The sequence below is a fragment of the Macaca thibetana genome, chromosome 15 (genome assembly GCF_024542745.1).
Source record: "Macaca thibetana thibetana isolate TM-01 chromosome 15, ASM2454274v1, whole genome shotgun sequence".
NCBI lineage: Eukaryota > Metazoa > Chordata > Mammalia > Primates > Cercopithecidae > Macaca > Macaca thibetana.
In genome coordinates this window covers 86,229,903-86,248,119 of record NC_065592.1, presented here as the reverse complement: position 1 = coordinate 86,248,119, position 18,217 = coordinate 86,229,903, and positions in this window count along the sequence as shown.

Sequence of the window (18,217 nt, the reverse complement as noted above, 5' to 3'; positions counted from 1 at the left end):
TAAAATTGGAGCAATAGAAAATAATCTATAAAGTGAAAGCTGCCAGATTGCTTTATTTTCAAATTTTTTAGGTTATGGAAAGACAGGTCTAACTTTTATCTCCTTTCATGACCTGGCTATTAAGTAAGTTAGTTCTGAGAACAGAATGGCACTAAGAAGCAGCACTGGCTTTTTCTCCTTTCTTTCAAGAAAAGGGTCTTGATAAATTGTCCTTAAATGAATCTTCTGACAACTTTTCATTTCATTTGGTACCTGATAAACATGGTGAGCTCCTACCCTTCACATGTGCTTTGTGTTGAACAAAAGATAATTTGAGATAAATATGATTTGAGAAAGCGCTGGGCTAAGACATGTAGCATGTCATACCACAAATTGTTTATAATGATTCGGGAGAATTACATCACTTAAAATTTTAGTGAGAAAGGTGATTTGAGAAAAAGATATGTAAAAGAGAAGACTAGATATTTCTGATCTCAGTCTATTGGGTGAGTTTGTGAGAACAGATGTCCTTGTTAGGTAACCCTTTTAGTATGATTTCTGACAGTTTATTGGTTTCTTATAATCTGTGCTTAACTAAGGCACATGATTTTATTTTAAAATCATGGATAACTGTCACAGCCAGCTTCTGAGAATGGCCTCAGTGATACTCCAACTTCTAGTATCCACACCTTAGGATATTTCCCTCCCACGAAGAGTAGTGCTGAAGAGGATATTGAAGAAATAACAGTGTGTGACTTGGGACTAGATAAGAAGAAAACATTGAGACTTCCACTTTGCTCTCTCTTGAATCACTCAATCTAAGGGGATCCAGCTGCCATGTTGTAAGGACACTCAAGCAGCAAACTGCAGAGGCCCATTAGGCAAGAGATTGTGGCATCCTGATAACAGGTTAAGTGAACCAATTTGAGAATGTACCCTGTGGCCCCAGTCGAGTCTTTAGATAACTGGAGCACCAGTCCCACATCTTGACTGCAATCTCATGAGAGACCTTACGCCAAAATCTCCCAACTAAGTCTCTCTGAAATTCCTGACCTGTATAAAATGTGAAAAAAGAAACATTTGTTTTAAGTTACTAACATCTGGATTACACACTAATAGATAACAAATATAATCGCTTATACGGATTATGTCATCGTTTACTGAGAAAAATTGTAGTCACAGTTACTTTGAAAATGCTTTTGCAAATTCAAGTCTCCTGGCTTTATTTTTAATATATGCTGTACTTTTTTTGCAATATACTTTTTCTTGCTGTTCCTTTTTCCAGCAATGTTCTTGCATCCTTTGCACCTGTCAAAATTCCACCTATCTTCTAGCTTGCTAAAATTCCAAATTCTTTCTACATGAAACCATCTGCTTCATTCAGAGTCAAGGTCATTCTTCAGAACTCTCATAACACTTCATTTTTACATATCTCATAGCACATAAAGTATTGTAATATTATTTCTTCTTGTTTTAACATCAGCCTGATAACATTCTTGACACCCTGGGCCTGTATCTTATTGGCTTTTTAAGCATACTGGGGACTGCGATAGGGTAAAAAAGTAGACTCTGGGGTGAGAAGTCAACTAGAACAGGAATCAAATTCTTACTTGCCATTTCAAAATGCAAGTTACCTCATCTTTAAGCTGTGTGTAAGAACAGCTAGGTCTCAGAGTTATGAAAATGTAGTGATATAATTTAGAAAAAGTGCTAAACTTATTGTTAGCATATTGCAAGCACTCAAAAAAGTTATCGTATTATGTCATTTTTGTTCTCACTTCAGTATATAATAATATTCAATATATATTGGCCATTTCTTATATTTCAAGCTGCATTTTAAGCTCTTCCTATTGATTATCTTATTTAACCTGCTCACAAACTTTATTCAGCATCACTGCTCAAAGTGAAGAAATCAAAGCATCGGGAAGTTGGAAAGCTTGCCTGAAATCATAAAGTTAGTACATGGCTGTCTGGATTAGAAACAGCTATTCTGAGCACAGAAGCCAGTGCCTAACCATTACAACATGTTGCTCTTTCCAAAAACTTGAGCTGAATATGTGAGATTACTGGACAGATACAAGATGTGTTATTTACTTGGATCTGCTTGTCTTTGTGAATCGTGTATATTTCTTGTATATTTCCAATAATTAGCCAACAGGTTCAGATAAAAACAACAAATATGAGGATGGAAGTAGACCTCTCATATATTTATCTTGAGATAACCCACTTCTTTGCAAATTGAGAGAAGTTAAATAGAGAATCATAGGGAATAAGGATGATCATTGATTATGCAGGCAGTTTTTTTTAAATTACAAAGTGTAAAACCACTTCATCCATCCCATTGATGGAACTTATCAAAAATGAAGTTGGGGGAGTGTGTCACTGCAATTAATAGCACATGTGACAAATTTGTTTTGAAAATCCATTCTCAAAATGGGGATAATATTAACCTTATATAGATTATTATGAAGAATAATTTATGAATCTTTTGAAAACCTCTTACACAGTACTAGGCTCACTCAATAAATGCTAATCCTCTAATTTCCACACTATCAATAGGCTTAGTCAGGATAAGATAGGTTATGCTTCAGCAACAAGAAATTTCAAAAATCTAAGTGGCTTAAAAATAATAAAGATTTATTCATGCCTGCCACAAAGTCCTCTACAGCTTTGGATGACTCTCTAAGTTCTACGTGATTATTTAGCACTGCCTTTCTATATCAATATACGTTTTCAAGATTGCTGAATTACAGGAAGAAAAGTTTAGCACCAGCAATTTAGTGCTTCTGTCTAAAAGCAACACATCACTTCCACTTACATTTCATTAACAACAGCAAGACATATGATGACAATGTTTAACTTATAAGCATCAGGAAAGTACAATATTTTCAATTACCATGAAGGCAGAGATCCAAAAATAATAGTAGCAGGCTAAGCACTATCACATCATTAATGTTTTATTTCTAGATTTATCCACAAGATGAATCATTCTGTAAATAGCTTGAGATCACAATGGTTAGGTTCAAGCCAGTGTTGATTTTAACTTATTTTTGACTATTCAGAGAAAAAGTTATTATTTGTATGTTTAGTTAATTAAAAATTATCATTTTCTAGATTTTTGTTGTTTCATAAGTGAAATGTTAACTATAGTATGTGTGTAAATATGTGTGTGTGTGCACGAGTTTACATAACCCTCTCTTACTTTGTAAAGAGAGATATCAAAGTGATGGATGAGCTTGTGTAATCTCTGCTTCTAGCTCCATAGCATCAATAATTGTACTTTTAGAGAGAGAGAAAATCTTTTAAAGTCACATTCAAGGATTTTCTTGTGAAGTATCTATTGAATTCAGTTGGAACATTGTGGATAAGTTCCTTGTACACTGGATCAAATCTTCCCTTTTCTGCTTCGTTGTGTTAGGGAAGGATACACTCACAGAGTACACCTAGAGGAGAAATATGGCGTAGTATGTGATTTTCACATGAAATAAACATGTAAACATGATCTTTGATAGAGCATAACCTTTCATATTCAAGTTGGCTTCATTATGGTTTCAAACAAGCAAAGAAACTACCTATGGGTTTCATTCTGTGGCAAACCTCATTGTTATTTCCTAACTGCATATTAGTAGACTGATCTCTTTGGAATGGAGTTTCATGGGATCTTTAATATCTTCTTTGACTCCTCTAAGCCATAACATTATACTGACATAAGTGCTTGAAAAAGAATATCACATAAGCAACTGGTATATCCTCAACCAATGCTTTTCTTTCTTGTTCCCAAAGAAATATGTTCCTTTCAGCTCTTGGAAAGCCAAACTATTCCTCGTCCTTCATGTTGTTTTAACACATGAATGATGATGTATAACTTCAGTAAGATAAAGACAAACATAAACATACATTTAGATGTATGGGGTGATCTCAATTTGTCTATAATTTATTTTGAAAAAGCATTGAATTTTGTTTAGGTAGAGTCCTTTAAACATTATAATATACATGTATTTTATGAAACTCAAGCAAATTTATTTTTATTTCTTGTGTAATAATTATAATCAACACCAGTATTTGTGTGTATTATATATAATTATATCAAATAACTACCTTGTTATAAAACTATTATGAATAAATTATAGTTATAAAAGAGATCAGTGTCAGGCACATCATTGTGCATAAATTACTAGCTTTTAGTTAATATGTAGTCATTAGGAGCTAATGTGAGATCTTAACAAACTAAACTCTGCTAATCGATATTAATGGCAATGCACTGTGAGTTACTGATGCTAATTTTAAAATGTTGTGGCTTTGGAACAGATTCTTTAAAAAGAATATTTTCAACACCCTGGTGTAAAGCTTCTGTGGGGTTATTTGACAGATGTCCTGTGAGTTCCTTCAAAGCAGGGGATAAAAGTATAGTGCTCCAAACAAGAAAGTGTGAGCAGAATGGCTTTTGGGCATGTGGGTGGGGAGGCTGGCGCTTTCTCAGTTCAATTAAATGGGATTTTAAATTGTGAATTTGTACAGAGCTGAAAAAAGACAGCCATGTGGAAGTTTGTTTTCATTCTTAAAGTAAATCCTATTCTGCCCTTGATACACTCACATAGTGCTCAGTGCTGCTAACATAGAATCCTCCTGTAATGTGAGACTTTGGAACACATATGTTGCTAGAAACATGTTTCCTTCTCAGAAACTGAGGTATAGAGTGGCTACAACCAGTTTCCTCTCACCATGATTGGATTGACTTTCTAAAATCCAACAGAGTTTCTCAAGATGCATGGGTATTAAACATAAATGGTCTTGGCTGATAATTTTGATTCCAGTCAAGATGGAGTAAGCACATTCCACCAGACCTCTCTCACTAATTACAACTAAAACTCTTGAGTATAACACATAAAGCGACTATCGGAATAGTCTAAAAAATAAATGGAAGATGAAATGTCTAGGGGTGGTTCAGAGGACAGTGTCCTCAGTAATATTTTTATGTATTCTCTAGGTCCTAGAGCAGCCCACAATTTAGAAATGTCAATGAGAATAGACAAATAAACATACAAGTAAAAATCTCACTCTCTATATTCCAAAGTCCTGAAGGAATTTTAACTATAGAGCCACTCTGGAAAAAAAAAACGAACAAACAAACAAACAAAAAACAGAACAAAAAAATTTTGAAGTTTCTTGTGAAACTGTGGGATATGATGAGGTTTCTCTTCAAATAATCTGATCAATCTTTTATTCTTTAATTCACAGTACCGCCCCTGCCCCCCCTTTTTCTCCTTTTCCTTTTTGCCTTTGTTAGATGCCCAGACACGCCTCAGCATCAAGCGTTATCAGCACTAGCTCACATTCCTTTCCTTATTCGGAAAGAGGACTCACTTTCCAGCTCATTACAGACACCCCTTCCCCTCTCCTCTCCGCTTTCTTTTATGTGCCCACCCTATCTAAAAAAAAAAAAACTCAAAAGTTTAGCCAACCGGGATTAGTTTAGTTTAGATTGTATGACCCTACTCTGGCCAGTGGGGAAATGGCACAGGGGCAGAATTTGCGTCAGGAATAATGACTCTCAGGCCGCTTTGTTCAGGTGTTTGTTCGTGGCGACTGGCCAAGGTGGCACCCCTCTGTGCAGAAGTAAAATTGCTTTGCTAAGAATGCTTTGTTTGAGTGTTCAATTTCCTTAGGATTGTGAGTGTTATTCCTAACAAAACTAAACACACATTTACTAAATAATCCACATTCTCATTCCCAGAAATTTTCTCTAGAATAAAGAAAACTTGCATTCATACACACAAAAAACTGAACACTATGAATGTTCCTAGTAGGTTGATTTGTAATCAGTACAAACTACCAATAACCTAAAGTTAGCAGGTATAAATGTTTCTATGGATTAATTTTATATGATATATTTTACCCTTATTTTTTCACAGATCCTTGGTTACAACCATTAAAAATAGATGAATTCTCATAGGAAATGAGTTTATATGGTTTATTGATTGCATTATTAGAAAGTGAATGTTCAAGCCCACTAAATATAAATGAAAAATGGAAAACATTGGAACTAAGATATTAGAATTTAACTAAACTTATAATCTCTCTTGATATTTTGGCCATCAACATAACTATCTTGGGAACTGTTCTTTGGGATTATGATATAAAGTAAATTGTGATATAAAAATGTCTTTTTTCCCCATATTCCTTCTAGTGGAGTTCACGGAACATGCCAACTTAAAAGACTTATTGGCAATAGCAGGTTGTTCACTCACGCTCCAATACTAGTAGATTTATCAAAGTCTGGCAAAAGCATGGCTAAAATAGACTATTCTAAGGAACATTGTCACCAATAATTCTCTGCTTATAAAATAACATTTATATGCTTTGTAAAAGTATTTTCTCACTATTTATTAAGGAATGTCACCTCTTTTGTTGACCAGATGTTGCTAATTTTGAACTGATAAGACTACATAGTTACTGTAACCAAGAGGTGAGGCTAGGTCTTGGCAGATATACTAAGAGATAACAGCTACTGTTGGGTTCCTCAAAGAATTTGTATTTTGGATGAATAGATTAGCACCTAGAAAGTCACTAGTACTGAGCAAATGTTTAAATCTATATTATTTATTTATATTCTTGGTATTTAGGAAGGAACTTGGCACACTGTAATTGTTCCATGAATATTTTTAATTATGCTGCAAAACAGTGAGGTCCTTTAATCAAATGGAGTGTATCAATGAAGAATGGAATGATTTTAGTGTTTTGAATAACGGTAACACTCCTGTAATCAAAACATCTTCTGGAGGTGAATGGTTTGAAATGATCACCATTCCTATGAATGTATTATATCTGGTGAGTTTGCTAAAGTAACAACCTTATCACACAATGTGGCTCTACGCTGTTATATGGGATAGATAGTACATTTTTCAAGTTTAAAATATAGGTTATTATAACCTGAGCTTGAAATCTTTACTAACTTCTTAGTCAAAGTCAAATAAATAATAATTATGAATGAAATGCCAGAGGTTTAGAAAGTAAAGGACTTTTAAAAACTGCAGACCTTTAAAATCTCCTCAAAATTTCAGCTTTAAATTAAAAAAATATATACCCTTGTTACATTCTAAAAATATGTATTATATATGCACAGAAAATTATCAGGTTCCAAACAGGCTCAGAATTTTTGGGCTTTCCTTTCACTGAAGGCTTGCTATGGATAAAGTTAGTTCAACGAGAAGGTAAATCTAGCCAAGGGAATAAAGAGAGTGCTATAGAAATCACTGCATTTGAGACAGATATTATCTGTTGGCTCCTGTGCAGGACTATTGGAAAAGAATCACTAAATTGCAACTACAGATAGATTTCACTTAATTTTGAAATAAGCTGGGAAGTATAAAAAGAGATGTCAGAGATTTCAACACATTTGGCTGGGGTTCAGATGACTTTGTTTAATACTTACTTTGGTAAAAATCGTAGTTTTCATTGCACACACACCCTATTCATTACATAAATTAAATCCCATGTCACATAAATAAATAGTTAAAAAATTCAGGCATAAAAGCAAGTCTTCTATTATCTTTTTCAGGGCTATTTACATATAAATAATTTATTTCTTGGATTATTTCTCAGGTACCCATATTTGATCTCATATATTTTATAAATCGTTCTTATGTTGTTTTTTTTTCTTATAGGAATATAATCTTTGGTCACGTCATTCATGTGTCAAAATCACTCTAATGGCCCTCCCCTATCTCACTGAAAATAAGATTCCATATAATAATCCAGGCCTGACATTCTCTGCCAGCACTCCCTTTCCCAAATCTACTCCTAACTCATTTCCTGTATGTCTCTTCTCTGATCACTGTGTACCAGCTACACGGACACGTCCACTGTTCTTCAAACTTGGTAGGCATGCTCTTGCTTAATGCCTTTGGTGCTTATTTTTTCCTTTTGTCTAAACACAATTACTGAAGTATCAATGTGCTTCAACTCTTGACTTCCTTCAGGTCTCTTCACAAATGCCACCATATCAGAGATTCTTCCCAAAAGCCTCCAGAAAGGCATGCAACCTAGTAATATATTGATTTTAGTCTTGTGAGAGCCATATCAGATTTCTGCCCTACAGGACTGTAAGATAATAAAATTCTGGTTTTTTTTAAGCCACTAAGTTTGTGGTAATTTGTATGGTAGCAATAGAAAAAGAATATGAAGATACAGACAAATTGACCCATAGAAATGTCACCAAAATAGCAAGCTCTAGAAGTTTTGTGAAATTTATTTTCTATTTTCCAGAATTCTATTGTCTTAACAAAGTTTCTAAAGTAGTTGCTACTTCCTCGTTATTAGGTCCATGCAAAGTGATATAATCAATGTAATGAAATAGTGTGATACTGGAAAAGCTATTGATATCCCTGCAGATTAGAGTATTACAGGACTGAGGAGCTGATATAGCACAGAGGTATGACTGTGAGGGTATATTACTGATCTTCCCAGGTGAAATAAAACTGCTTCTGATTTTCTCTTCTAGCAGGAATAGAAAAAAACAAATACATTTAAAAGCAAGTTAATTACATTGGACCATTTCCATCACAGAAGCGCACCATTTCATTCTTATTCCAGATAAAGATCTTCCTTCCTTGTCTGCATTTTTTTCCTTGTAAAATCATGATTCTTAAACTTATGGAATGCCTTAATCAGACAAATACATTAAAAACCCAACAACTCAGTGACTATATACAAAGTGTCATAGAAATGTGTTGATTTACTCAAGTAATGAAATCGTAATTGGAAAAGTAGTTGAAATCGGAGTCACCAAGTCATTTAAGTCTACTCTTCTTAAAATAAATAGTAAATACTCATAATGGGCACAAAACATGAAAACAATGTTGCATGTGAATTCTCATCAAAGAGCTACCTCATTAGAAGATGTTCTTAATAATAAAGTGATTAAGATGACCCATGGTAATCATTTTTTTTTCCTGCAACTCATTTTGTGGTCATAGCCATTATTTATGACTATCTCTTTTTCCACTGGCTGTTTCTTACTACGTCTGCGCTCAGCAAGCACCCCAGGTGTATCTGATTTCTTGCCTGGTGGGGCAACCTAATTTAGAAGTTATGTAACATCCTAAATACCCTACACTTTCAAGGTATTGCCTCCCAAATGTGCTTTAAAAGTCCATTACACAATTCTCAGAGTGGTGGAGAATGTGGTAATGTCAGTTAATCCTGTGAATAGGCACTCATTGCTATATTTCATTTTTTATACAGCATTCTTTGTTCAGAGAATAAATTTCTTGGTCAGAAGTAACCTTGTATGGAATAAGGTGACAGTGATTACGATATTCCATAAGTTTAAGAATGAGGATTTTGCAAGAAAATAATGCAGACAAGGAAGGAGAGTCTTTATCTGGAATACGAATGAAATGGTGTGCTTCCTATGACGGAAATGGTCTAATGTAATTAGCTAAAAGGTGCCTGGCTGGTCTTTCAGGTGATGGTGCCTTATCAGACACTCGGTGGGGGTCTCTCCTATTGGAAGTTTGGGTATTCCACTGTTGGTAGCTAACATGGCCTTTGGAAGTGGAATTCAATGTTGCATGAGTGACTCTCAGAAGAAGCTGGTGCACTTCATCAGCATTTGACTCAGCATTAGGAGAAGGTAAAGAAGGAGATCAGGTTAGATCTGGGGAAGCTGAGGTTTTGGATGCAGCCCTCACCGAATAGGGGAGGTAACAGATCAGTGACAAGACACACAAGTTGCCTCAGGGCCTGGCACCTTTTACCAACCTTCAAAGTTAAGAAATGTGGCTCTTGCTTTTTTTTCCCACACTTCTAAATACAATGAAATGTGTCTTTTGTGGCCGATGTTAACCAGGAAAATAAGATTCTGGGAAACATGTTTCTGAGTTAAGTTGACAAAGAACAATATTATATTAACTTCTTTTATACTTTATTAATATGTAACTTTTCCTCATTTGATGTTCTGTATAGAAAACACAGTGTCACCTGGACATGCAGAATATGGAGTGAGTTTGTTAAATGGACGGCAGGTTTCCTGGTCCATGGATAAAATAAGGCACCACGGAATATTTTCTGATTTACAAAGAAGGCAAAGAGGACCACCACTGAGTAGTAATGTAGAGTAATACGATTGCTCTTGCAGTAAAAACTGTGTTGTCTTAAGGCAAATATTAGCAAGGTGAAACTTTTGGAAGCAACACAAGTCTGATATTCCCTCAGAAAAATCCCTGAATTTTATTATTTGAATTTATGAACATTTTCTTATGACTAGATTGAATGATATATTTTAAAACATTACTTAGAATCTGATAAGGGACTTTTTGTAGAAGTATTCATTGAGGGAGGGTTCTCATGAGAAGGTCATGATGGATAGGACAGGAATAAAACACCAAACAAGAATGTAATCTCCACCGAATTCCACCTTTAGCTAAAACCCACGAGGAGCTCTAGAACACAAATAGAACCACAGAGATGAGCCCAGGTTGAGGCAAATGCGGCTCTGGTAAACCATTAGCGGTGGTGTGGCCTGGAGGTTAGAGTACCTGGCAGGGGAAGGTAGCTGTCCTTTGGACACAAGTAATTTTCTGGAGAAGGGAACAGCAAGTTCTTAGTCAAAAATCATAGTAGTTAAGAGATACGTATGCCAGCTTAGTAAAGAGAATCTAGGTAGAGCACCCACAGGGCATTTGTGTTTTACATGGTTCATAATACGTAAAAACAAAACAAAACAAACCTCTTAGAGAACATTCCCAAATTCTTACTCTTATATTATCCGCTATAATTGTTTCCCCCAACACACACAGATCTTTCGCTGCCATGATGGTACTTATTTTATTATCATTATTCCCAACCTGCCCCATCTCCCATTCAAACTCTATTTAACCGTTTCCAAGTCCTAAGTTCTTGACATACAAATCTCCCAACTACACACATGGACATGTGGCCCGTTTTCTACTCTGACTGCTTTCTCCTGTGAAAAGAAGTCATTCAAACACTGGATAATTCATTTTCCATCCTACTCAGTTATATTGAAGATCACACAGATGCAAAGTGAGTTGTGAAGGATCTGGAAACTTACACTAGGAGTGGGTAATGGTCTTAGTTCTAACTTACCTATTTTCTCTGTCATACCTCAGGAGGTGTGGGTGCATTTTCTTCACATCCTCCAACTTAGAACAGGCTTTGCATTAAAACCCGTCCAGTGAATATTTGTTGAATCTACAAAATCCCTCAAATATGTGAAACCTCAGATACAATGCAGTCGTGGAAAACTCTGATTAGGCACAGACCTCAGAAAATGAAGAGTCTGTTCCTTTGTGCAGATCTGGAATGTGCATTCATTGGTTGTTGCTCTGTTGTGGCAGAGTAACTGTTGACCAATTTAAACCACAAAATGTCATAGGCACATGTTAAGTCACATTTGTGTCTCGATATTTTGCTCCTGATTTGTTCTTGCACATGTTGAGATCCTCAGGATTACCTGGTGTGGTGTTGTCTCCATTGTAAAGAACAGGTTTGTTTTGTTTTCCCCTATCTAAAAGTTAAAAATATGCTCCTGTACCCATAACCTCTACCTGCCCCCATCTGCTCCAAAGATGTAGTATGAGCTGAGCTTCTGAACTCCAACGTTATTTTGTTTCATCATATGCGTAATCATCCTGAAACAATTTGTTTTCTTCTCTTGAAAAACTGACGAGTCATATTGTGTTGCTGTAAGGTGTAAGCAGGAAAAAAAAATACAATTTGGGTAAAAAGAACTTTTAAAATGATATGATTTTTCCATTATATTTTCAGTTACTAGTTCCTTGACTAGTCTCCTTGACGAGTTTAAAATAAGGTAAAATTTCTCATGGGGGAAAAACATACAAACATTTAAATCCCTTTCATATTTGAAAACAAGGAAAGATAATGCTCTTTGGAGGACAGATTTTAAATGTTTAATTTTATACATTTTAATGATGTCATGTTTTGTATTTGAGAAAAATAATCATATTATTATATATAAGGTAAGAAGAGCAATCCTTTGAAAGAAATATTCTACTATATTATTGACCTCTATTAAAAGGCCAACTTTCTTTGTAATACATTTCTTGCCTTTGAAAGGACTGATCTGTGGTAACAGAAAGGGTTTTTAACTGACAGATGCTTTTAATCTAGGAAGGCCATTGCCCTCATGTCAAAAGTTTTAACCCTTTGCAACACAGAAGACCAGTGGTTGATATGTCCAGGTTTTTGTCTTCTGTTCTCCTCTCTTAATTGCCTTTTCTGAACAGATTCATTTGCTTTGTCTTAAGAGTTACTTCTACATAATTAACAAGAAAATATATTCTAATTTCTTCTCCAGGTTTTGCTTCTAATTTTCACCTCCATATTGGATAGCTCCAATTAGGGTTCTCACTACTATCTAAAATTCAGGTTTTATTATCTTTTCCTGTCAAACTAGTACAAATCATTCATTCCATAATTTCTGCTAATAACAATCATTAGTCACTAGTTATCTAATATTAAAATCTCGAAACAATTTTTTTTTCTCTCTATCCACTCTGAAGGCCAGTTGATCTTTTTCAAACTCTGTTTTTCAGATTTATTTACTTTCTAATTTCAGGGACTTCATTCTCACAGTTTTCTCTCACTTTATATCTGAACCTCATCCTCTACCCTCATTTCTAAAATCGAATCTATCCTGCATTTCACTGTAATCTTAAAATTCTTAGTTTCACATCACATAGAAGATTTTGAGGAACTCCATATTCTAAACTACGGGAAGAAATCACATGTTTGTACTTAAAGAGTAAAGCCTTCCAGCCTGTGTGTATTACTGTCTTTTACCACATTATCTACCACTTCCTGCTAGTGAAAAATTCCTACCTCCAACCAAGTTAAAATTTTTTGTATTGTCTCTCTCTCTCTTTTTTAAGTTTTATTGAATATATTTAAGTTATAAAACATAAATGTGAAATATTTTCTAAATGTTGAGTGGACAAATATTGAAAATAAGACAGTGATTACCAGGGGCATAGAAATATATGAATCCCTTGAATTTTCTTTTAAACAAAATGTCATGTTATCTTGTGAAGTTCTACAAATTTGCAAAGTTTTACAAATTTTATTTTAATAATAACAGCAATAATAACTAGTTTCAGGGTTTAACTTCATTAAATTCTGGGACAGTGCACTTTAGATAAAGGGGCTATTTATCTATTTTATATGTCATTACAAAGGATGAGTAGTTAAGTTCTTGGATTGCTTGGATATTTTGTACTTTTTCTTACTATTATTAGCTTCATTTCATAAGTCCCAGGAATTTCCTAAAGTCACACAGACAGGACATTAGTGCAAAACCAAGAAATGTTTTTTTCTCTAATGTTACTTTGTGTAAGTTATACTCCCACTACCATATTGGTTGCCATTCACACCATTTATATCTATTGCTACCTGAGAACACCTCTCAATTGCAATCTCTCTGATTGTTGTGGAGCAGAGGAACTGTGCTTTGCCCTAATTTAGCAAAGGGTTAAGACAAGTTAATAACTAGGGGCATGGGAACAGATTGTCTTGCTTTTGAATCTCAGCTTTGCTACCTACGCCAAATAAACTTGGATAAATGACGTAAAATTGCTGAGCTTCAGTTTTCCTATTTCTAAAATGGGGATGATAATGATAGCTATCTCACAGCCTGGATTATGATGAGTGTTCAATGAGACAACACAGTGCCTGCATCTAATAAACATTATTTTTATTGCCATTCACAACCGGCAATGGGGAGAGTAGTTGAGAGAGTGAAATCTATTCTCAAAAAGTTCTCTGTATCCCAAAGGCATTTAGATTTTAAATCTGAACCATAGATGATGCATAATAAAACGAAAAAACACATAATAATGCAATTTTAGGTACTCTAGTCAACCATTATACCAATTATTGCATCATGTCAACTGAGTTACCTGCATTCTCATCATACATGGCCAGTCAGGAAATTTGTAATGGTTAATTTTATTTGTCAGCTTGACTAGTCCACAGGGTGCCCAGACATTTGTTCAAACATTATTTCTGAGTGTGTCTGTGAGAATGTCTCCGAATGTGATTAACATTAGAATCTGTATGCTGAGTAAAGCAGATTGTTCTCCCTAATGTGAGGAGGGCTCATCCAATCAGTTGAAGGTCTTACTCCAACAAAAGGATGGAGTAAGAGGAAACCTTGCCTGCCTGATTGGTTGAACTGGGACATCCATCTTCTGATCTCAGACTGGAAGTTAAATAATTTGCTTTCCTGTTTCTCAGGCCTTCTGACTCACACTAGACTGATACCATCAGCTCTCCTGGATCTCCAACTTGCTGACTACAGATCTTGAGAATTCTCAGCCTCTGTAACCATATGACACAATTTATTGCCATTAACTGACAAAATTATTGGTTCTGTTTCTCTGGAGAATCCTAACTTACACACACACAATGACATAGTAATACATCTGCCCGAAGTCAACTTATACTGATTAGTATTTGACAATGTGCTATGTTAATGTTAATCGTATGCATGTGTATAAGTTTGCTTAATTCTCATAAGGCAGCCATTCTTTGCGTATTAGAGAAGTGGCCACCAAAGCCTTGAAAGATTGACTTTTTGAAGGCAATACTATTGGCATTTGGTGTCTGTGTACCACGCTCTTTCTCCTGGCTCCAACATGAGCCTAGCTTTAAGAAAAGAAGCTAGCATTTTCAAACAGAAAACAATTATTCTCTGGTTTGAGTGACCATTTTTCTAATGACAGCTCTTCCTACAGCTCTACTGTGAACTTCATTAGAAGGGGCACATGTGTCCAAATTAACTCTTTTATTGCTTGGACATTTTTGTACTTTTACTTAGTATTATTAGCTTAATTTCATAAATCTTATAAGTTCAAATAAAATACTGTTTTTAAAAGTTCAGAAATCTTTGCCTAAATATTAGCATCTTCTAAAACTATAAGATAACTAGTAGAAGCACTCACTTGAACTCTTAAATTTTTGTATATGACCCATTAATCACATCTCTAGTTTTGAGTACATTCATCTCGAGATTTTTCTACCTTCCAGGGAGATAATCTGGGGTTATAGTTACAATAATGTCAAGAGCAGTTCTCTGGACATTTTCAAAAAATACTGGACTATTCTGATGACAATGTGTAGGTGTGTGTCTATACTCCCATTGACCAATTTATGAAGTTAAACTAAATCCAGATAAAGCAGTTCAGGCAAATTGTCTGCCAGATGCTTAAGGAGCTATGTGGCTCGGACTTGCCAGAGTTAGCAGAAGAAAAGGAGGAACAAAGTAGTCAAAATCTTATCTCAGAACAGCCAAGAACATTCCATTCACTAGAGGTCAAGGCTTGACATTCAGGGTCCTGTGCTTGGGAGGCCTTTTCTTTTACTACTTGTAAACTGTCTTCCATTGCTGAAGTCATTTTTTTTTCAGTTTTGGTTTAGTTGTTCAGGGCAGGACACTGTGCTTGTTTTTAGTTTATTTTGTTTGTTTTATCTTTTTAAAATAAACAAATAATTCTGTCTTAAGATAATACAGATAAAACACAAATTCTCAGAGATTCCTCCCTTGGTATTGACTACTCATATTGGGCCTTTATGAAACTTCTGTAGATAGCCAGATTTTTCTAAACCCATCTATTTTTTACTTATCAAATGTTATCCCTGTAATTTATGTGGCATGGGGTTTTTAAGGCTTAATTTATTTGCACTCAAAATGCATAACGTATTTGGGATACTTTTCCTTCTTAGGTTGCTATGACCTATGAATAATTTAGAAAGCTATTAGAAAGCTATTATTACTTAAGTAAATTATTAAGTAATAATTTAGAAAGCTAGCTCAGCTTTGCTAGCTCCAGAGAAGAAAACATTTTTATTAGTCATTGCCACCAGCGTTGGAAAAGTTCAATAGTATCTTCCAGATTTATACTGAAACCATGGAGAGGTAGATACGATCCTGGATATTCATGTGGTCATTTCTTCAAAATGACTTGTCATGTACTCTCTTTCAACCAAGAGTAACTTTAGATAGATAGATAGGTAGATAGATAGATACATAGATACATAGATAAATACCTACATGTGTATATGTGCACATGTTTAAAGCCTTGAGAATATGGGAAACCTTAGGAAGAGTTATAATGGTGAACTGTAGAAATAAGAACATGAACTGTTACTCTGGACTCTAACTATGCTTCTGTAGCAAGATATCTTTTCTATTCCTGGGCATTGACTCCTTCAATGATGACAAGTTCAAGGCAAAAATATGAGGGTTTGTAATCAGGAAAGAGCAGTCAGCACTATGTTCTAAGTATTCTCTTGGGACTCTGATGTCTTCTCTAGATATAAAGAGATAGTAAGAAAGTAGAAAAAGAAAGTAAAACTAAGGAGTAAGGATTTTCAGCCAGTAGCTCCCTAAAAAAGACTCTGGAACATAATTTGGTAAGCCAGTTAATATTTTAGCATTATTCATTTGACAAATATTCATGGAGCAATGAGTACATGTTGGTATTGGAAATATAGTAGTGTATCATTTGAGTCAAGTTCACATATGAATTCCAAAAAGCCTAATGTTACAATAACTTAAATAAGATAGACTTTTATTTCTAGTTCATGTAAAAATTTGGCTTCTTCTGTCCTGCTGCTATTTTAGTTTCATTGCATGACCATTGGCAAAAATTTCATCCATGATAACTGTATTCTGACTAATGGAAAGAAGAAAGAAATAAAGGAAAGGCAACCCTCTTCCCCAATCCTTATCTTTATAAATATTTTCCACAATGCACATAGAACACTTTTACTTGCATCCTACAGGCAAGAACTTAATAATATGGCAATAACAAGTACAAGGAAGTCTAGAAAATGTCTATTCTGAGTGTCCATGTTTCTAGCTAAACATTTCCTAAAATCTTTGAGGAAGTCAGTTTGTTTCATAAAGGCTCATGGAAATTAGGCAAATGGATTTTTGTTGATATGTGAGCCAGAAATCTAGAGGAAAAAATGAATGCTACTGATTATGGCATATTTGTGGCAACCAGAATTCAAGAGTGATTGTAGCAGAGCCAAGGCCACTAATGCAACAGCATTCTCTAGAGTTTCTTTTTCTAGAGCTTATCTTCTCTGTCAAAACCTTGGTGAATTCTGGAATGTGCAAATGTAGTTGATGAAGATATGATTTCCTGGCATTACTGATGATGACATTTTACTCCCGCAAAGGCCTGAGACGCATATCTGAAGGAAGAAAGATGTAAGATAGTAGTTGACTTAGAGATCAGTTTAAAGAAATAGGGTTTCTAGCCCTCTAAGTTAATCCTGATCTACTTATTAGATACCTCTTGATATAGTTAGCCAGTACTTTGAGTCAGTACAAAGCAATATTTTATTCCTATATTTTAAGATGTGTATAAATTAAAGAAACACAGAAAATTCTGGGTTTTAGCTAAAATCCTATCTACATAAAACCCAACTTAAGACCAAGTGCAAATGTGTTTTGAATTGGGAGCCTTGTCACTTTCAAACAAATCAACCACATGTAAGTGACAAGGTATGAATCAAGGCTTTGTATGTATTTACATTTTTATTTCACATATTCTCCAGGTAAACAGAGGAAATATTTTTAGTTATCAGATTGGTGTTTAAAGGATGTTAACTAGGATAACATATTAATGAAATATTGCATACTTTGAATATGTTGCCGTTCATAGGATTGCATCATGCATATTAATAGGCATGTTTGACTCTTTCAGTGGGATAATCATTCAAGCATATTGACTGAATACCTAGCATCTGCCATATAAATGTACTACATTGAGGGTTAGAGGTATACATCGAAATAAAATATATTATTTGCCTAAATAAAGTTTACAGTTAAGATGAGTAAAAGGGAAGATCCTCTAAATGCCAAATTAGTGAAACAGATAATAAATGAAATTTGTAGGAATCCAGGTAAATAAAAGATTACTTTAAAGATGGGGGGGTAGGGGTTCAAATAAAAACTATTTCTTGATATATTTATTGAAGGATGGGCAGAATTTAAATAATTTTTAACGTATACAGTTATTTTAAGGTAAAATAAATTATTTTTAAGTACTTTGGATATAATTATTCTCTAGGTATAATACTTGAAGTCATGTTTATTTTTTGAAGGGAATGTATAGTCCAATTTTTTTGTAAGTAATACAATGGTGTGGAAAGCATGAAACCCCAGATCAGTTGAATGGGTGACTTC